The sequence below is a fragment of the Pristiophorus japonicus genome, chromosome 16 (assembly GCF_044704955.1).
Source record: "Pristiophorus japonicus isolate sPriJap1 chromosome 16, sPriJap1.hap1, whole genome shotgun sequence".
NCBI classification, from domain to species: domain Eukaryota; kingdom Metazoa; phylum Chordata; class Chondrichthyes; family Pristiophoridae; genus Pristiophorus; species Pristiophorus japonicus.
Window position 1 is genome coordinate 124525475 of NC_091992.1, and position 21946 is coordinate 124547420.

The window sequence follows — 21946 nt, forward strand, 5'->3', positions numbered from 1 at the left end:
GCCAATTAAAAGGTATGCCGGTAGGTAAGCAGTTGTCAGCATTTAAAGAAATATTTCACAATTCTCAACAAAAATACATTCCACTGAGAAACAAAAGCTCCATGGGAAAGTGATCCATCCGTGGCTAACTAAAGAAGTTAAGGATAGTATTGGATTAAAGAAGAAACTTATAATGTTGCGAAGGATAGTAATAAGCCTGAGCATTGGGAGAGTTTCAGAAACCAGCAAAGGATGACCACAAAATTGATCAGGTTATTCACTTTGGTAGGAGTAATAGAAAAACAGAATCTTTTTTAAATGGTGAGAAACTTTTAAATGTTGATGTTCAGAGAGATTTGGATGTCCTCATGCAAGAAACACAGAAAGCGAACATAGAGGTACAGCAAGCAATTAGGAAGGCAAATGGCAAGTTGTCCTATATTGCAAGGGGGTTGGAGTGTAAGAGTAAGGACACCTTGCTACAATTGTACAGGGCCTTGGTGAGACCACACCTGGAATACTGTGCACAGTTTTGATCTTCTCATCTAAGGAAGGATATACTTTCCTTGGAGGCGGTGCAACGAGGGTTCACTAGATTGATTCCTGGGATGAGGGGGCTATGCAATGATGAGAGATTGTGTAGAATGGGCCTATACTCTCTGGAGTTTAGAAGAATGAGAGGTGATCTCATTGAAACATACAAGATTCTGAAGTGGATTGATACAGTAGATGCGGAGAGGTTGTTTCCTCTGGCTGGGGAGTCTAGAACCAGGGGGCACAGTTTCAGGATATGGGTTAGGCCATTTAAGATACAGATGGGGAGTTTCTTCACACAGTATTGTGAATCGTTGGGATTCTCTGCCCCGGAGGGCTGTGGATGCTGCGTCTTTGAGTATATTTAAGGCTGATAGATTTTTGGACTCTGGGGAAATCAAGGGATATGGAGATCGGGTGGAAAAGTGCATAGTCATTACGGCACAGAAGGAGGCCATTCGACCCATCGAGTCCATGCCGGCTCGCTGTAGAGCAATCCAGTCAGTCCCATTCCTCTGCTCTATCCCGTAGTTGAGGTCGATGATCGGCCATAATCTTACTGAATGGTGGAGCGGGCTCGAGGGGCCGTAAGGCCTCCTATTTCTTCTGTTCTTATGAAAAGAGAATTTTTTTCAGGGGATTGTTAAGATCTGAAATGTACTCTCTTGAAAGAGTGGTGTAAGCAGATTCCATGGGAACTTTCAGAAGACAGTTGGAGATGTACTTGAAGAGGACTAATGTGCAAGGTTATAGGGGAAAAGATGGGGAGTGGGACTAAATTGAACATATTTTTCAAAGAGGCGCACAGACATGGCGGGCCGAATGGCCCCCTTCTGTGCTGTAAGAATCTGTGAAAAGTAGCCATCCCAGCTCAGTAGATGAATGGTTACATACCTTTAACTTTATTGTCATAATTTGGATTTTAATAATTCCTTTTGTTTTGGTTTTTCATTTGCCGCTCTCTTTCAAAAATAGCTGGAATCACAAATGATTGTAACCAGTGAACCCAGAAAACTGCATGTGATTGAGACAATAATTAGCTTTTTGATTCATTTATGCTCTTTGCATTGATATTTAATAGTACATTTGCAATGCAATAATTGCTCCATGTTTCTTCATGCTGTGATACTTGACTCAAAATCTTTTTACAAATTAAACTGCATGATTACACCACTTGCAGCCAATATTAGAAACTAACAGTTGCTGGATGAACTGAACAATCTGTTTATATGCTTCTAGTTACTTAATAACTGAAAATACAATCTATAAACTCAGTGTTAGAATGACTTATGGTAGCCAATACATGTTTTATGAATAATCTCAAGATGGTGGGAGGTGAACCAGTAACTTTTATATGAAGGAAGCATCGTATAGATTTGCGCAAATTACTTGAGTGATATAAAATTAAGTACTACTGATTGTTCTTGAGCAATAATTTACTATTGCTTGCATTGGATACATTTACAGCTGCCACTCAAGTAGAGCTCTACAATTATTTTCTCTTCTGCCTTGAAGGGGATAATACAAAAATGACAGACAGGAATAGTCCAACTGGCCTATCCTATACAGTTGTGAAGCTTCTCCTTGCCCACCAGGAGCCATGTAATCTCCCGGGAGAGGTGAAAATCTTGGTAAAATGCCAGCCAATCAGAACTAATCCAGGAGATGAAATTGACCTTGCTTTATATTACAAGGCACCTATCTCTCGTGCAAGGTAAACTCCGCCCTATCAGAAATGGGTCCAGCTCTCTCTCGAAGCAAATCAACGTTCACCGCACGAGCTGGCATCCTCTTCCACAGGTCCACCATTCTTTGGGAGAAGAACCACCGCCTAACATCTAACCTAGTTCTGTCCTTGCATAACTTGTAAACGTGATCCTTGGTCCTCACTAACCTATCAAGTTGAAAAAATTGCTCCACATAAACACAATCTAATCCCTTCATTTTTTTTTAGAAAGTTCGATCAAATCGATCCTGAGTCTACACTTTTCTAACGTATACAGACCCAGCTCGACAACCCTTCTGGGTAATGAAGGTGTTTAAGTTGGGAATTAATCTTGTGCCCTCCTTTGCACCCTTTCCAAAGCCTCAATATTCGCCACCATGGAGGAGACCAAACTGGACACATTATTCTAATTGGGTGTAATCAAGGCCTTATACAAGGACAAAAGGATATGTTTTGTTTTGTAGTGAATTGTCCTGTGAATGCAACTGAGAATCCTGTTTGCTTTAGCTATAGCCTTGAGAACGATACACTATAATATCCAGATCTCATTCTTTCACCACTGGCTTCAACATCGTTTCCTGTAGGGTGTATGTATCTTGAGCACTACACTGTTCTAAGTTAAGCATCATTGGCCAACACAAGCCCATTCCCCCAACACATCGAGATCTGCTTGCAGTAGTTGAGCATCCTCTTCAGTCCTAACACTCGCATATATCTTGGTGTCATCTCCAAATTGCAGATAATTCTCCCAAAACCTACATTGAAGTCATTAATGAAAATAGTAAATAGCAACGGTCCTTACCAATGTTCCCCCTCTTTTTTTTGACCCGCAGTGCCCCTTTAATGGGCTGCGTGGGCCATTCAAAATTCCCCGCATGCACGTTTTTTCTATTTAAAAGCTGGCTCGCTGGCTCCGCGCGACCTGTGGAGTGCCGCGCAGCTTAAAGGGAACGTTGATCCTAACACCGATCCCTAAAGGATACCACTTGTAACCAGTCTCCAAACAGATCCAAATCCATTGACGACAACTTTGTGTTTATGGGCATTTTGCCAATTCTCAATCAGCCGTAGCAGCTTACCACTAATTCCGCAAGATTTTATCTTGTAATAAAGCCTCTTGTGAGGTACCTAATCAAAAGCTTTCTAAAAGTCCATGTAGACCATGGCTACTGGGTTGCCCTTTTCCAATAACCTGGTGATTTGATCACAAATGAACAATCCAGAAACGCTCCAATCAGAACTGAAATATTTTCCACTGAGCAAGGGAGAAATACAAGGAGAAAAGTGTATTTAAGCCTCGAAGCAAAGGCAACTGATAGCCTCCCAAATCTTTTACATCCACCCTAGAAGGCAGATGAGGTCTTGGTTTAATTTTTCATCCTAAAGACGTGCTTTCCAGCAATGCGGCAGTCTCTCAGCACAGCACTGAAGTGTCAGTATAGATATTGGGCCTGAAATCCCGGTTCTGGTCTTCCCGTGGGCGTTCGCCTGTAAATAAAAAAAAAATGAACTGCATCTACCTGTTGCTCTTCCGCACTGCAGCGATCCCGGTCTGAGGCCTTCTCTTCCCGCGTTTCCCAGCACGTTCACATCTTCAAGATGCGGAGAGAGAAGTTGGAGTCACATGGCACTGGGCAGCCAATGAAGGTACAGTATTCTCATTCATAATAATGGGAGTTCTTATTATGAATGAGAACCCCCCCCCCCCAAAAAAAACACCCAAACACATCATAAATTCTTTTTTTTTTAAAATACCTCGCATCTCTAACATTAATTTAAATTAAAGTTAATGAAATGCGTTCGAAAAAAAAATATTTTTTGGATTTTTAAAAAAAAGTGTTGTAATTAGGGTTCAAAATAAACTTACCCTTAGTGGGCAGGGTTTTTAACAATGTGTTTTTCAATTTTATTTTTGTGTTTTTTATATGTTTTAAAACTCTTAGGCTAGTAAAAGTAGGCTATGCGCCTCCTTTTATCAGGCGCAAGAGTTTGAAGGAGATTCGCTGGGCAAGAGATGGGCAAATAGCCCAATCCTATCCATGCGAATGTCCTCCTCCCAAAGATGCGGCAGATCTGTTGAGCTAAAATTTGACAGATTGAAAAAGCCAGTTTTCGGCACGTGCGCATTGCGCGCCGAAAACCAGCTTTTGCAATGCCTTCCCGGATCCATATCCACTCCGTACACACTCCGTATGGACCCAGTGAGGCCGCCATTTCAGGGCTGATATGCTCAAGTCTCTGGAGTAGGTCTTGAACCCTTAACCTTCTGACTCAGTGGCAAGAGTGCTACCACTGAGCCAAGGCTGATGCTCCCGACAACCAAATAACTGCCAGTGTTGGCTGTCTAGGCTTGAGTGAGGAATCCTACCCCAGCAGGAGACTCATGGAAAAGGAAGAGAATTCAATACGTTATACAATTAGGAAGCATTGTTCTTAAAAGTGCCTTAATTACTGTACCAACTAATTGTATCATTGTTAAGGAACCGAATGGACACCACTGTACGATTGTTGAAATGGGGCATGGTTACAGACCACACCTGGATTTAGACTGCAATCTACCGGACAGCGGCAACATTTTATTGTACAATCCTGTTGTAACATAATTAAATCAATAGAAATACTAAAAGCTTAATGATTTCTAAGAACTCTATTATAGATCTCTTCAGGCTACTTTAAATGGTCTATAATTGCATTAATCAGGCAAGTTCTGTATTGAACACATCAGCTCCAACTTGCATCACTTCCACTTAATCAGCTGTTGGTGCATGCTTTGAATGCAGGAATTACAGAATAGGCAGAAGAGTGTTATGGCAAGTAAAATCTTCTCATTCAGTTCAGTCCTCTTATAAATCCGATATTGCTGTCATCTCGGGAAGCAATAACTATTGGTGAATAACTATTTTGGGATTAGTTTCTTCATGGACTTAAGCAGCACGAAAGGAGGCCATTTGGACCATCATGTCCATACTGCTCTTTGAAAAAGCTCCCCAATTCGTCCCACTCCCACTGCTTTATCCCTATAGCCCTGCAAGTCATGTTCCAAATATGCATTTTTATAACCACTTCAAAATTTAGCAGTATTTGTGCTGCAATAGCTAGTTACATTCCATTAATTTGCCACTTGTAACTACTTAGATGAAAGCTTAGATGACTTATACCGGTTTTTGTAATACATTTTATGCACTGTAAATATTCTGTGTGACTTGTTCTACCATCTTTACTGTAGAGTTGAAACCTTTAGAATAGATCCAGATTTTATTCTTGAATATGGATGCTCATACAATTCCTTCAAATGCACTGTAGACAAGTTTTTCTCTTGTTTAGGTTGTAAGAGCACTGGGATTGGTAAACCAATACACTTTGTAAAGAATATTAATCAAAGGACATCAAGCAAATCCTTAATCTCTTTGCTGTAACTCCTTGCCAAAGAACCAATTTAGAATTAATCATCCACACCTAGGAAAGTACTTATTTGGTTGACTGGTTAACTGCTTTGAATTTGACAGTCTTACTGAATGTATTAAAAGTCTGCTTAGTCTAGTTTACTACTTTGAGCTCATAGCTTTAGTAAAGATTTCGAGATCTTTATTCAGTTGATGGTGAAGGTTGATGGTGTCGCCTCCCTCTGGGATATTTGGGTCCACTTTCGGGACATCAACGTCTGTTTCTGTCTCTCGACTTAGTAGTTCAGCCTTTCTAATATTTGTTCTCTCTTGGTAGCACAAACTCTATTTTGTTTTCAGCGACTTAACTCTTTCATATAAGTGAAACTATTTGCCTTTCTCTGGCTAATTGAATTCTTAGCATTAGAAAGAAAGAAAGACTTGCATTTATATGGTGTTTTTCACAACCTCAGGGCATCCTAAAATGAGCCAATGAAACACTTTTGATTGCATTGGAGTGTCAGCCTTGATTTGGTGCTCTGGAGTGGGACCTGAATCCACTATCTTCTGACTCGGAGGCGAAAGTGCTACCACTGAGCCACAGCTGACCCTATCTGTATTCCCAGAAACGAGTAGAATTGTTGCAAACACTATTTTTGGAACACCTCTGATTATTTCTCTCACAAGACAACTCAGTCATGTGCACTAATCTTCGTTCCAAAGGGTGGACTGGCCAACTGTGCTTAACTTTTGCAAATTATGTTTTGTGCTGATTTATTAAGAGTTGAGTGAGCTTCATGGTTTGACTTGCTGCCAGCTATTTGCCCCCTGAGAATTGGGTGTGAAATGAACTGTTTCTGCTCAGTATTTTTCTCCCAAAATCTCAACTTAAATTTGGAAATTGTTGTGTGAAGATTTGGAAACCCATCATCATTATGGTGCAGTTTGTTGAATACCCTGGGCTAGCAGCCGGAGTGTAATAAAGTGAATGCCCTATCTTCTGAAATTTGATGCATTATGATCAATTATCAAATAAATCCTGTCCAAGTTTCTCCGGTCTTTCCTCATAACTGAGACATCGCGGACTGGGGATCAATCTCGGGGTGATTTGCTTCTCTGCTTGCGTACCTCCCTTTGTGTCTCGGTTAGCAGAACTGAACAAAGTACTCAAGATGTGGTCTGACCAACTCACTGCTATTAAATTATGATTTCCTCTGACTTGTATTCTCCTGTTGTGGCTATCTAATTCAGCATTGTATTGGCTTTGTTGATCGCTGCTCTGTATTGGTTGGGCATTTTGCACACTTTTGAGTCCTTGAGTCTCTATGGTCTTTTTCAAAATTGATCCTTTTGCTATTACCACTTATGTTGCCCATTTTTCCTTTCAATGTATAGTATTTTACATCTGTCTGAATTAAACTTTGTCTGCTATTGTACAAATTCACCTGCATGGACATTATTTTGGAGGCCGCTGAACCAAGTGATGTAGGCAGAGTGATCAGTTTACCTGTATGGATTTAATTGTATTTATGGTAGAAAATGTGTTGACATGTCAATTTATAATTTAGCTGGTTAGAATAACCAAGCAGTTTTTCAGCAGTCAGTGGAGCTGGTTTGCAACAGTTTACCTAAGAAATTACTAGTTTTTTTATATACTAATTATTTCAGTGGCTAACTTAGCAACAAAATGTTTATTGCTGAATATGGAGTACCTATATTCCTCTTATTTCAAAATAACATTGGATTTAACACCTGGTTCTTGCAATAGCAGATTATTCATCACTGGTAGTGAATGATGTAACGGCTAACTATTATTAATTTTTGTTACCCCCTGCATAATGTGAAGATTTATACTTTAAGCAAGGTTTGGTGTATTTCTTCATTGATTTTTCAGTCAATTAAGCATTCATTCTGAAAGGAAATATTACAGAATCAACTGCAGTAATAACCCACTTATTAAATGAAAAAAGATGTTTCACAAACTGACCAAGGTGATTGTAGTGAACCTTCAATTGTTGTTCTCCCTTTAAATTATTTTTATACTTCATCTCGGAAGGGTTTTTGGGAAATAAACATGGACAAGTTTAACTCTTGCATGGCTGTACAAGGGCACAAAGATTGACTTAAAATTATTAATTCATACACTTTTATTGTGTGTATTTTCCCCTGCTAGCCACAGTTCACGAATGTTAATTCCCTCTTATGTTTGAGCAAATTAAAAGATTTTTTCAAGTTTATAGCAAAGTAAAATAAAATTGCTTAAAAAAAATGAATAAAAGAATATCAGCAGGTATTTATTTACCTTGCAAGAGTTTATAGCTATTCGCCGTGTATTACTCAAAACATTTTTCCCAGTTTTGTGGGTAGAAAGAGGCACGTATGGCCTATTAAACTACTGTTAGTTTGTATATCTTGAGGTTAGCACTTCATGGTATATCAGAGATTAAGAAGCAGTAAAAGAACGACAGACGACAGACGCACATTTATATAGCGCCTTTCACAACCTCAGGACGCCCCAAAGCTCTTTACAGTCAATGAAGAACTTTTGAAATGCTGTCACTGTTGTAATGTAGGAAACGCGGTAGCCAATTTCCGCACAGCAAGCTCCCACAAACAGCAAGATGATAATGACCAGATAACCTGCTTAAGTGATGCTGATGGAGGGATAGATCTTGGCCAGGACACTAAGGAGTACTCCCCTGCTCTTCTTCGAAATAGTGCCATGGAATCTTTTACAGTGCCGCATTCCCCCAGCACTGCACGGAGTGTCAGCCTAGATTTTTGTGCTCAAGTGTCTGTGGGGGGTGGGGGAGTGGGGGGGTGCGGGGCGGACTTGAATTCATGACCTTCTGACTGAGCGGTGAAAAAGCTACCAAGCAGTGACAGAAGCTTCTTGCTTGTATGGGTCTATTGATGATTCTTTCTCAAGTATATATAGAACAGTTTCAAGTGTACACCTGTAGTTTTGTTGCATGGGACATTTGATAAAAATCTAACTCTTCAAACAATTTTTTGGTCAGGTGTTTAATGGTCCTCTAGGATGACTGAGGAGCAGAAATCAGCATTAGCTGAAAACTGGACATTTTGATGAACTTCCTAAGGAAGGATGAGCATGTGCTTCCGTTGCTCCCCTATGTTTTGTTGCTGCTAGGCTCTTTCAGGAGGAAGGCCAGTATCAAGGTGTGCCCCTTGGCCATGTTGATGGCCAAAGACACTGAAATTAGCTGCAGCTCAGATCAGGCAGGCACAGTGCATTTTGGGTGCCACATGCCCATCCACCCTCAAGGCTGAAAGAGCCTGAAATATTGGCCTGAAATTATTTTCCAAAGGAAGACTACAGCACTTTAATTGATGCTACGTAAAGTTTTTTTTAAGAGAGATATCAAGTATTCTTTTACTTCTCCAAGCCAGGCACAGATTGGTGGGAAGGACGTGTCCTCTCCACTGATGGCAATGATCCTATGTGAGCTGGGCACCAGTTTCAATCCAGTTCTTAATAGATGTGAGCCTGTAGCACAACACTACCCATAATGTTGGTACTGCAAGTCTTACCACATGTGGCATAAAGTGGGGGCGTTTGTGGTATACTGTTCCCATTTCTTTCTTGTGCAGTTTAGGGGGATGGGTGGGGTGAGGTTTGAGGTTGCAATGGCCATATTATTGGGGAAGATTTACTATACATCTTTAATTTGTGTTGTGCCTGATCTTCCGAGCATTTGATATTGGGAGCAAAAAGTAGAAACATTTTCCAGTCCTTGTTGCTGGCGTTGGTCATCACTGATGTTGCTGAGTAAGTTTCATCATCATCATCATCATCATAGGCAGTCCCTCGGAATCGAGGAAGTCTTGCTTCCACTCTAAAAAGTGAGTTTTCAGATGACTGTACAGTCCAATATGGGAATTACAGTCTCTGTCACAGGTGGGGCAGACAGTGCTTGAAGGAAAGGGTGGGTGGGGAGTCTGGTTTGCCGCACGCTCTTTCCGCTACCTGCGCTTGCTTTCTGCATGCTCTCAGCGACGAGACTCGAGGTGCTCAGCGCCTTCCCGGATGCTCTTCCTCCACTTAGAGCAGTCTTTGGCCAGGGACTCCCAAGTGTCGGTGGGGGTGTGTTGTATTTTATCAAGGAGGCTTTGAAACGTTTCCTCTGCCCACCTTGGGCTCGCTTGCCGTGTAGGAGTTCTGAGTAGAACGCTTTCTTTGGGAGTCTTGTGTCAGGCATGCGGACAATGTGGCCCGCCCAACGGAGCTGGTCGAGTGTGGTCAGTGCTTCGATGCTGGGAATGTTGGCCTGATCGAGGACACTGAGCAATTTTACTTTTCTAATGACCAAAGCCTTTGAGGGTTAGAATGCTTGCACTGTGAATGTCTGATTTGCAGAAGCACATGCATCACAATGTGCATGAAGCAGATGTGTTCAATATTTAAAACAATCATTTTCAGTGTTGGTGCTATGTATTTTGCGCATGTGACGATTCACACATTCAAAATTGTACGGTTTTGGAGAATGCATTCATGGCTATTAATCAGTGAAACGTTGACACTTGCTCTGCTTCAGTGCCACAGAACAAAAGGGAGAAGGTTACTTTTTATGTCCTGAAATTGAATGATGTCTTTGGCATCAGAGTTGTGAATTTTTCATTTACAGATGAACAAAATCCCTTCATTGTGCACTTTAATAGAAACATAGAAATTTACAGCTCAGAAGAAAGCCATTCCAACCCATCGTGTCCGCACCGGCCGACAAAGAGCCGCACGGCCCTTGGTCAGCAGCCCTAAAGGTTACATATAAACGTATGAACAGTGATGTAAAGGCAAAGAGCACCCAGCCCAACCAGTCCGCCTCACACAACTGCGACACCTCTTATACTGAAACATTCTACACTCCACCCCAACTGGAGCCATGTGATCTCCTGGGAGAGGCAAAAACCCAGGCCAATTTAGGGAGAAAAAAATCTGGGAAAATTCCTCTCCAACCCATCCAGGTGATCGAAACTAGTCCAAGATATCACCCTGGCCGTATTCTATTCCCTGCAGTACTTACCATTATATCTGCTCCGTCCAACAAAAGGCCATCCAGTCTAATCCCAATTACCAGCTCTAGGTCGTAACCCTGCAGGTTACTGCACCTCAAGTGCCCATCCAACCATCTCTTAAAATTGGTGAGGGTTTCTGCATCCACCACTCTTCCAGACAGTGAGTTCCAGATCCCCACAACCATCTGCGTAAAGAAGCCCCCCCTCAAATCCCCTTTAAACCTTCCGCTAACCACCTTAAAACTATGGCCCCTTGTAATAGACCCCTCCACCAATGGAAATAGACCCTTACTATCCACTATGTCCAGGCCCCTCAATATTTTGTACGCCTCTCAACCTCCTGAGAACAAACCCAGTCAATCCAATCTGTCCTCATAACTAAGGTTCTCCATTTCAGGCAGCATCCTAGTAAATCTCCTCTGCACCCTCTCTAGTGCAATCACGTCCTTCCTATAATACGGCGACCAGAACTGCACGCAGTACTCCAGCTGTGGCCTAACCAAAGTATTATACAATTTAAGCATAACCTCCCTGCTCTTATATTCTATGCATCGGCCAATAAAGGCAAGCATTCTGTATGCCTTTTTAACCATCTTAACCACTTGGCCTGCTACTTTCAGGGATCTGTGGACATGCACTTCAAGGTCCCTTTGTTCATCTACACTATTAAGTGGCCTACCGTTTAATGTGTATACCCATTCCTTATTAGCCCTCCCAAAGTGCATCACCTCACACTTCTCTGAATTAAATTTCATTTGCTACTGCTCTGCCCACCTGCCCAGTAGATTGATATCTTCCTGCAGCCCATGGCTTTCCTCTTCATTATCAACCACACAGCCAATTTTAGTGTCGTTTGCAAACTTCCTAATCATACTCCATATATTCAAATCTAAATCGTTGATATATACCACAAAAAGCAAGGGACCCAGTACTGAGCCCTGCGGAACCCCACTGGAAACATCCTTCCAGTCACAAAAACATCCATCAATCATTACCCTTTGCTTCCTGCTTTCAAGCCGATTTTGGATCCAACTTGCTGGTCGATGTTTATAAAATTCTGTTTGATTCCCCTTTAATGGCATCTGTGCTCTTTATTTTGATTAGAATATTAGAATTAGCATGCTGGCCTTGAGTTGCATTAGCTGTTGTTGTTTTATGATTCCAGGAAAGATAATTCATTTAACAGCTGTAGGTGATTCAGGTTGTTTTCTGGCATTTCATAGATTAAAATCCTATTAAATATACATTTATCAGCCAAACCCATGATTTGTAAATATAACAGCATATTCTTCATGAAAACTTACAAAGCCCAAATACTGTTTTCTACTAAATGCTCGCTAAGCTGTTGGAATTCTGATGAAATGCAATCCCTTTGATCCATCTCTATTCTCTGCATATAATGGGGATTCCAGTAAATATATATTTTTCAATCTGGTCCCTTTTCCATTAGAAGCATTGGTCTATAATTTTGGCCGAAATTGGCGTTTTGGTTTATGTAAAACCAAGAAACCGTACCTGCAGCCCTTTCGATTGGTGCTTCCAATACCCGCAGGTACATACTTTTTTTGACTTTTTTTTATTGGTGAATAGAATGATGTGATAAGTGGCTGGTCCTAAAACCTTTGTGCTCCTCCAGGGACAGCTACAGTGGCTGGCATTAAAGAGTCCATAAAATCTGTGTCTGTACCAATTGAGTGGTGGGCTTGAAACAAGCAGCAGCCACTACTTCTTGTTCCCCCTCAAACCAAGGTGATGGACCCTCAGTTGGAAAAATGAAGTATTCTTTTATAAAGAGTTATTACTTTGAAGTATTGTAATCTAAGCTTTGGAATTCCCTCCCTAAGCCTCTCCGCCTCCCTATCTCTCTCTCCTCCTTTAAGATGCTCCATAAAATCTAACTCTTCGACCAGGTTTTTGGTCACCTGCCCTTATATCTCGTGGCTCGGTGTCAAATGTTGTTTGACTATGTTTAACATATGCCTTGGGATGTTTGACTATGTTTAACATATGCCTTGGGATGTTTGACTACATTAAAGGCGTTGTATGAATGCAAGTTGTTGTAAAGTGGTGTTTACATTTTCTGACTTTCTTTGGCCACAGACAGTAATAGAGTCATCCGTTGAAACTCTTATGGGACTCGTGGTAACCATTTTTATCCCCCATTGCCCTGGCAGCAATATCTGTCGAGTCAGTTAGCTTATCTGTTTAATGTTCTTTATATTGAATGGCAGTCTGTAGGATGTAATGATATCTTAACTTGTGGTTGCGCATCTTGGTTTCCTTAACTGACAATTGTATCCCTCAGTCTTCTGGTTCTGCAAAGTATCTTTCTACTACACCGACGCCCTCAGCTGTGGCTCAGTGGGTAGCACTCTCGCCTCTGAGTCAGAAGGTTGTGGGTTCAAGTCCCGAGCACAAAAAATCTAAGTTAACACTCCAGTGCAGTGCTGAGGGAGCGCGCTGCACTGTCAGAGGTGTCGTCTTTGAAACATAGAAAATAGGTGCAGGAGTAGGCCCTTCGAGCCTGCACCGCCATTCAATGAGTTCATGGCTGAACATGCAACTTTAGTACCCCATTCCTGCTTTCTCGTCATACCTCTTGATCCCCCTAGTAGTAAGGACTACATCTAACTCCTTTTTGAATATATTTAGTGAATTGGCCTCCACAACTTCCTGTGGTAGAGAATTCCACAGGTTCACCACTCTCTGGGTGAAGAAGTTTCCCCTCATCTTTCGGATGAGACGTTAAACCGAGGCCCCATCTGCTCTCTCAAGTGGACGTAAAAGATCCCATGGCACTATATTGAAGAAGAGCAGGGGAGTCATCCCCGGTGTCCTGGTCAATATTTATCCCTCAATCAACATAACAAAAAAAACGGATTATCTGGTCATTATCACATTGCTGTTTGTGGGAGCTTGCTGTGCGCAAATTGTCTGCCGCGTTTCCCACAATACAACAGTGACTACACTCCAAAAGTACTTCATTGGCTGTAAAGCGCTTTGAGATGTCCAATGGTCGTGCAAAGCGCTATGTAAATGCAAGTCTTTCTTTCATTGTTTAAGAAAGCTAGGGTCATGTTCTGCCTTCCTTCTAGTAGAATGGGCCTATATTCTCCAGAGTTTAGAAGATTGGAAGGTGATTTCATTGACACAAAATGACTAGAGGGCTTGACAGGGTAGATGCTGAAAGGCTGGAGAATCTAGAACTCGGGGTCAAACTCTCAGGATGAGGGGTTGGTCATTTAAGACTCAGATGAGAAATTTCTTCACTCTGGAGGGTTGTGAATCTTTCCAATTCTCTGGCCCAGAGGGCTGTGGACGCTGAGTTGGAGTACATTCAAAGCTGAGATTGATAGATATTTGGACTCGAGTGGAATCAAGGGATCTGGGGATCGGGCGGGAAAGTGGAGTTCATGTCGAAGTTCAGCCATAATCTTATTGAATGACGGAGCAAGCTTGAGGGGCTGAATGGCTGCTCCAGCTCCTCCCCCCCCCCCCCACCCCCTTGCAAAAAAACAAATTGGAAAGTATCGACACCTGTAAATTGTCCCTTCCAATGTATGTTACCACACGATATGGTCCCATGCTGAGGTAGATTTCTTCAGTTACACCTTAGACTAAAAATGTTTTGTAGCCTTAAATTAAAATACCTAGTATGTTTTTGATTGGTTGGGCTGAGGAGGTGCAATAAAAATTGTCCACAATACACACGTTATTTAAATTGGACATTTCCAAGGAATCTTCAGTTTTTCATAAGGCTTTTGAGAATTGCTTACTGATGGTAAAGCAAGCTCCTTGTGTAAGGATCACCGGAAGGAAGTCATTGTTTCACCTCTCAAAATGCCAATTTTAAACCATGTGATTAGTACGAACAGATTATCAAGTTTATTTTAAGTGCCACAGTATGGATTTTTTGTTGTTGCAATTACCCAGTTGAAGTGAGCTGCAATTCTCCTGAATGCACTCATTTGCCATTGTAATTGCAGTCACTTTTTAATAAGTTGATATATTTGCTTGTGTGCCGCAGGGTCATTTTCTATTAATATCACTGTTATTCAACACGTGCCATTTTAGAGATGCATATTAACACCTCTTATGAAAGTGGCAGATCATTGTTGAAATGTTTACTGTTGTAGGGAAATGTTGGATAATTTTTTAATACCTATTGATCATTGATTCTTTTTAGATGCCTCATTATTGTAATTTATAGATTCAAATGAGTACAAATGCAAGGGATCTTTGGGTCCGAGCTTTTATAGGGAGCAGAAAATAATTTATATTCAGATACAATGGCCCTGATTTTACTGTGAGCAGTAAAGGAAGAGCTTTCGCCATTCATAAGAAATAGGAGCAGGAGTAGGCCAAACGGCCCCTCGAGCCTGCGTACAGTTGCCCAGAGACTTTTCACAAGCTTGTCGCCAGAGATTTCTAATTTTCGGGTGTCGGATCCAGAGTAGCTCCCTCGACGAGATCTGTGAACAGGCAAAAGCACCAGTGAGGCTCTTTAACCAGTCAGATTGAAGAATCCTCACTGAGACACACGGACTGAAAAGCAGGAAATATAAATTGTATTTAAATCATTGTACAGGAAACAAAAAAGATTGAGACATACACATGGGATCAAGGGACAGACATAGAGAGAAACAGTAAAACAAAAAAAAAATGTTAATTAAAAATAAATCTTCAACATTACTTTTTCTTAGGGAATTATAAAATTATTTTTTTCAGGGCCAGAGAGGTTGTCAAGCAGTAATTATCACTTATTACCTAGACTGTGGCTCAGTGGGTAGCGCCATCGCCTTTGAGTCAGAAGTGTGTGGATCCCACTCCGAGACTTGAGCACAAACATCTAGGCAGACACTCCAGTGCAGTGCTGAGGGAGTGCTGCAATGTCGGAGGTGCCGTCTTTTGGATGAGACGTTAAACCGAAGCCCAGTCTACACTCTCAGGTGGATGGAAAAGATCCCATGGCACTACTTCGAAGAAGAGCAGCGGTGTTATCTCCAGTGACCTGGCCACTATTTATCCTTCAATCAACATAACAAAAAAAACACATTATCTGATCACTATTACATTGCTGTTTGTAGGAACTTGCTGTGCGCAAATTGGCTGCCATGTTTCCTGCATAACAACAGTGACTACACTTCAAAAGCACTTCATTGGCTGTAAAGCACTCTGAGACATCCAGTGGTCATGAAAGACGCTATATACATCCAAATTGTTTTCTTTAAAAACTCAGTTACTCCTGATTGCACAAGCCCTAACTTTTCCAGCTGTCATTAGTGTGACAATAGTGGGTAATTAGCCCAAGATCATGCCATTACTGTGATCTCTGTGCAGATTCCATTGGCGAAGCCAGCAACAGCGCAGCTTGTGGAGGAGCAGGGTATTTCGAGCAGCAACTTCCGGATTTCCGCGTTTAACTGCACATGTGCGGACGCCAGAAGTTGCTGTCTGTTTTGCCTTGTAATAACAGTGAGCACTTACAGCCTCGCCATTATTGGTACAGCAAAATCCGGGCCGTTCTGTAACTCTTCTGGAAACCTACATAATTGAATTTCTATTTGTCAAAATATTTGTAGTGAAGTGTGTGTTTTACAGTGAAACTGACATTAAGGTCCATTAGCACACACAGGATATCTGTTTATAATAATTACCGAGAATCACTCCTGGCAATTAATTAAGCTGATTAACAACTCGCCGATATCATTTGATTTTGAAAGCTTGCGAATACATATTTTCAATAATTGTGCATACTTTCCCATTTAATATAATGGTCGCTATTGCATAATTAATCATTCGGTCCCAAAGGTAGTCATTATAGACTGGTTTTACTCTACAGGACAACTGTACTACTTCACTTGCAATTTTTTCTTTACTGTTTTTCGAGTAGATTTTCCATGGAGAGATTTAATCTATGCCTCTTGGTGAACATTCCACGGGCAGAATGTGTTGGCAGTTTTTGTTTCAAAATTAAAAATTCAGAACACATTTAGAGAAATCATTCACTAATGGCCCAGAATTTGCTGGAGCGGGTTATCTCGCAGTCTATGCAGTGAGTTGGATTTTTCCCCTCGGCTCCAATTATTTCCGTGCTGCAAATTGCCAGAAGTGGGAATTCATCACAGAGCAGTGAGGTCAACGGGGCATCTGGGACCTTGATGAACGACGGCACCAATACTCGATCTCCTTAACCAATGACATTTAGGGATAGAGAAAGAAACAGAGCGAATGACGGGGAAGGAAATGGGGTGAATTAGAGTCAAACTGGAAACAGAAAGAGAAATAAAGAGAAGGAAAGAAAGAGAGTCGATTGAGAGAAAGTGGCAAATGAAAAGCAAGAACATTAAAAAAAAAGACATTTATATTTCAAAAGCCGAGGAACCATTTACTATCTGCAGGAGTGAGACTACAGTTTGTTGTTCCCTTTCTGTGCCTCCGAGGTTCAGTGGCATGTCAGGACGATAAATCACTTAATTAACAGGGTCCTTACGGCGTGAAATAGCGGCCTTAACTTTCTGCGGGGAGTTTAATTCATATTTACAGCTCCAATCCAGCAATTTTGTGACGCTCATTGGGAGGTTGACGCCGAGATCCTGTTTTTGTGAGGCTAACGGTGGAGTGATGCAAATCGCCCAGCAATTTGTGGCGATTTGCTACTCTCAGTATATCTCTTCCTTGCCACAAATTGCTGTATTTTTTTTTTATGCATTAATAATGGTGTGCGCATTAAACTCACTATTACTTGATTTGATTGTCAGTTGTAAATGGCTTTTTAAAAGTGTGCACAGTGCTCCCAAGAAACTTGAGCACATAAATCTTGGCCAACACTCCAATGCGGTGCTGAGGGAGTGCTGAACTGTCGGAAGTGCCGTCTTTCAGATGAGACGTTAAACTGAGGTCCTATCTGCGCTCGAGTGGACGTAAAAGATCCCATGGCACTATTTTGAAGACGTATAGGGGAGTTATTCCCGGTTTCTCAGCCAACATCACTAAAACATAAATTAGCTGCCACGTTTCCCACATTACAACATTAATTACTCTTCAAAAGTACTTCATTAGCTGTAAAGTGCTTTGAGACATCCTGAAGTTGTGAAATACTACTATACGTTACTTTCAAAGCGATACCTTCTTGCACAATGAATGTCCAGTTAAGACATTAAGCTATTACGATATAGTGAATAAAGTGCTGCTTTTATTGACTAAAATGCCCGCGGATTACTAAATTAATTGTCATGTCAAATCTTAATTACAATGGCGATTGTAATGTTTTCTGTTAAATGATGTATAGATGGGGAATAGCTACTGTGAAATGTCTCAATGGATTTTTGTTGTGCTACAAAGTAATAGGATGATATGCAATGGCCATATGTAAAAAAAACTTATATTCCCATAAATGCAACTGACAACTTGCAAGACAGGTGTCCAGTGAATTGTCAACTTTGCAAAAGAAAACATACAAAAGATATGTAATGAGCAGTGGGATAGTATGCATAATCTAATCATTCACACTGACAATCAAGTATACTCTCTGGAGTTTAGAAGAATGAGAGGTGAAATCATTGATGCATATATGATTCTCAGGGTAGATGCTGAGAGGTTGTTTCCCTGGCTGGAGAATCTAGAACTAGGGGATATAGTCTCAGGATAAGGGTTCGACCATTTAGGACTGAGATGAGAGATTTCTTCACAGAGGGGGTTGTGAATCTTTGGAATTCTCTACCCCAGAGGGTTGTCGATGCTGAGTCGTTGAGTACATTTAGGGCTGAGATCGATAGATTTTTAGACTCTAGGGGAATCATGGGATATGGGGATCGGGCGGGAAAGTGGAGTTGAGGTCGAAGATCAGCCATGATCATCTTGAATGGCGGAACAGGCTTGAGGGGCCATATGGCTGACTCATGCTCCTAATTCTTATGTTAAGATATTTGGTTAGCATTACAAGTAGCATATAATTCTATGAAATCTCCTCATGTGTTCCGCTTTGTAGAAAATTCTGTAAATTAACTGGAACCATCTTAAAAAAAGAACCACAGTCCTCTGATGTCTTGGAGTTTAGCTAATGAACCATATAGACCAGTGAGATCCTGGGTTTAATTCTGGTCTGTACTTAATTTGCTATCTTAGCAGTGGCGACAATAGGCCTATTGCAACTAACCTTGGTGTTCATGGCTTCGGGAGGATAAATTGGTCAGGGGTTACTGCTCCGAATTGCACCAGTGAGGACAAAATTTGCCTTGGTTCTGAAGCTCCCACAAAGTTAAATACCCTGCTAATACTCACTACTAAGCTCACAATTAATAAGGACCATGTCGGTGAGTTGCCAAATGGCTCCAATAAAGGAATCCGTGATGAGGGGAGAGGTGAAAATTTAGTGGAAACAGATATCACTAAAATGCAAACAATATTGATTTAGGAGTTATGAAGGGGTGATGTCAGTTTTCTTTTTCTCCATGAGACTTCAAAGCATTTCATGGAGATAATCATTCCTTGTGTTGTGAAATAATTCATGGCTTGCTCTGAAACATTGTCATAATCTCCTGTTGATTACAAGCAATTTAAAAAACAAAACAATTTTTGGCCTTGTTTTCTGTGCTGAGTGGGCAAACCTGTTCCATCTATCAGTGATGCTTCAGAGCTGATCGCTGAGATTATTCAAGAATGGCTGGTGTCATTCTGCTAACTTTTTTTCCATTTCCCTTTTGGGGAAAATGCTCATCTTTGCTTTACATATCTCCTGACTGTGTCTAAAGTTAGGAAATCCAGTCTGCTACCTGTCTATTACAAGTATTACTCTGCTGTTAAAGCTGCATTAACACAGTGAAGTGAGGTGCTTCATTTGGAAACACCAAAACGACTTTGTTGAAATACAATGTTATATTTTAACATTCAGGTTTGTTGGTTATTTTTCTGAGTTGCTAAATGCCAGTTGCATTACAGGAACCATATCCTTGTTTTTCATTTGTGAAATCAAGCGTTCAAATCCAGTATTTGTATATAGTGATTACACCCATTGACAGTTATATTACCGGCAGTCATTTTTACTTTTGGTGTTAGTTAACATACAACAGAGTGAGATAAATATCCTTATGGAATTATGTACGTACAAGGTATAATTTTAGTTTTGATTTTCTAGCTGAAATCTGCTTTTGCTATTTTTAATATATTTATGAATACTGATAACATTTATAAATAATAGGAACTTCTTTACTACCATAACTCACCGAGTCTAGCAATTTGAGCCAAGTGTGATTGGTAAAGCAACTAGTCAAGCAGTCCCCAATCTATTGACCTTTATTGTACAGTGTCCATTTCCCATTGCTTTACATATTGAGCTATTTGAAAATAGATTAGATGCATCAAAATATTCTGGTATACTACTTCAGTAGTTCCGGTCGAGATTAAATCAAGACACATCATGAAAGGATTCTTTTTACCACCAGAATTGAGGAATACTTTGTGCTAGTTAAAGCTGGTCATTCAGGAATTTTTTTAAGTCAGAAGCGAAGGAATTAACTTAACCATTGCATTACTAAGATGGAAATGCTGTAAGTAGAGCTGGTTATTTAGTGACTGAAGGGGAAAATCTTTCTATTTGAGATGCTGACTAAACCGCCTATGTATTTCCTTGATATTTATTTCAGATTTCCAGCATTTTCATGTTTTCCTTTTGGCCTTTTACTGAACTGTGATTTTTGCCTTAACATTATTTAGAATTATTAATGAATTTGCATATAGGTCCATTTCTGGCAGTAGGAGACTGCGGCATTTAAAATTTTTTTGAACAGGTTTCAACATTTTTGAGTTACATCGAATATACAGTGCAGAAACAGGCCATTCGGCCCAACCAACCATGCCGCTGTTTATACTTTACTCGAGCCGCCTCCGAATGAAGATGTTACAAAATAGTTTGTGCCTTTATGGGGCCAGTTTTCATGTTGATGCACCTGGCACAGTGAATACAGGAAATTTGGGTGAGCTCCTGAAGCAGTGGATTCTTCACTGCGGGTCTCCCGACATTTGCTCCACTTGGGCACAGAAACAGGAAATCTCCGTCTTTGTATTTTAATTGGGATGAGAGGAAGGGAGAGAAACCATCCTCTCCCTTTCAGGGCCAAATCTAACTTTTCTATCCATTTCTCCATGTAAGCTCCTATGCTTCTACTCTTCAAATCAGGAATTGGTCCAATTCCTGTTTGAATGCTTCAGTGAAGTCCATATTTACTTTACTCTGTTTTGGACTGTTCTATAAGTTAGCAATTCAAATCCTAATCCTAAGGAAGCCCCTTGCATTTATCATTCACCCCAGATTTTTCCTCCCTCCTTGTTATTCCTATTCCAAAGGTCTGGCCTGTGCTGGAATATTGCAAAGTCAACAGAAGTCTTCTGGTCAAGTGTCCATTCTTTTATGTGTGAACCTGGACTGTGAATGTTGGCAAGTTGTTTGTGAGTGGCATCACAGCCAAGCTTTATCTATTTGTTCATAACCAAAGGCCTCTGTACTCATTTTGAGTAATGGCAGGTCTGGCTGAACTTTATTTTCTTTTCTCCCTAATTCCGACATAAAGTGGCACCCACCATCAGGCTGGCTGACATCAGTTGACTGCACTCACACCGGGATCTAATTTGGCACTTTCTAGGTTCATGCACCTCAGTAATATACCACATAAAATATGTCGTTGGCGAACCACTTGGTGAACTCTGCTTGTTCAGTTGACTTATTATTCAAAAATATTTTGAAGTTTTACAATTTTCAAAACCAACAAGGCAGTTCATAATCAGCTCCTCGGGCGATGCTGCCTTGCTTTGTGAAAAATATCTGTCTATGTTCACCTTTCTCATAAAACTATACAGACTAGAAGTTCCCAGTCTTTACTGAGCTAATTGACTTCAATCAAGGCAGCAGTTTTGAGCCTTCAGTTGGCCTGAGAGCCTCGAGGTTAGGAAGAGGAATAATTGGCCAGAGAAACCCTCCCTGGATTGCTGATAGTGACCTGTGCTGGAAAGTAAAAATGTGTGGATGTTGAATGAAAACAAAGTCCTCCATGATGTCATCCAGGGTGAGATAACTGGCTCACATTTGCCATCTTGCCTTACAAATAATGGCCACTTGACCCTGTAGAGCTGACAACATCTGGGGCACTGCGCTCCAGATTGACAAAATTGGAAAGAATACTTCTGCAGGAAAAAAGGCCTGATGAGGAAAATTACATTTATTTAAACATAAAATAATGTTCTGTTTTTAAAAAAAAAAAACAACAATGGTAACTTGTATACTATGAATGTTTTA

The 21946-nt window shown here is 40.8% G+C and overlaps 1 protein-coding gene across 2 annotated transcripts in view; it reads left to right on the forward strand.

Moving 5' to 3' along the window:
- Window positions 1–21946, forward strand: part of rptor (regulatory associated protein of MTOR, complex 1) — a 505194-nt gene that overhangs the window by 217728 nt on the left and 265520 nt on the right. The window lies entirely within an intron of this gene.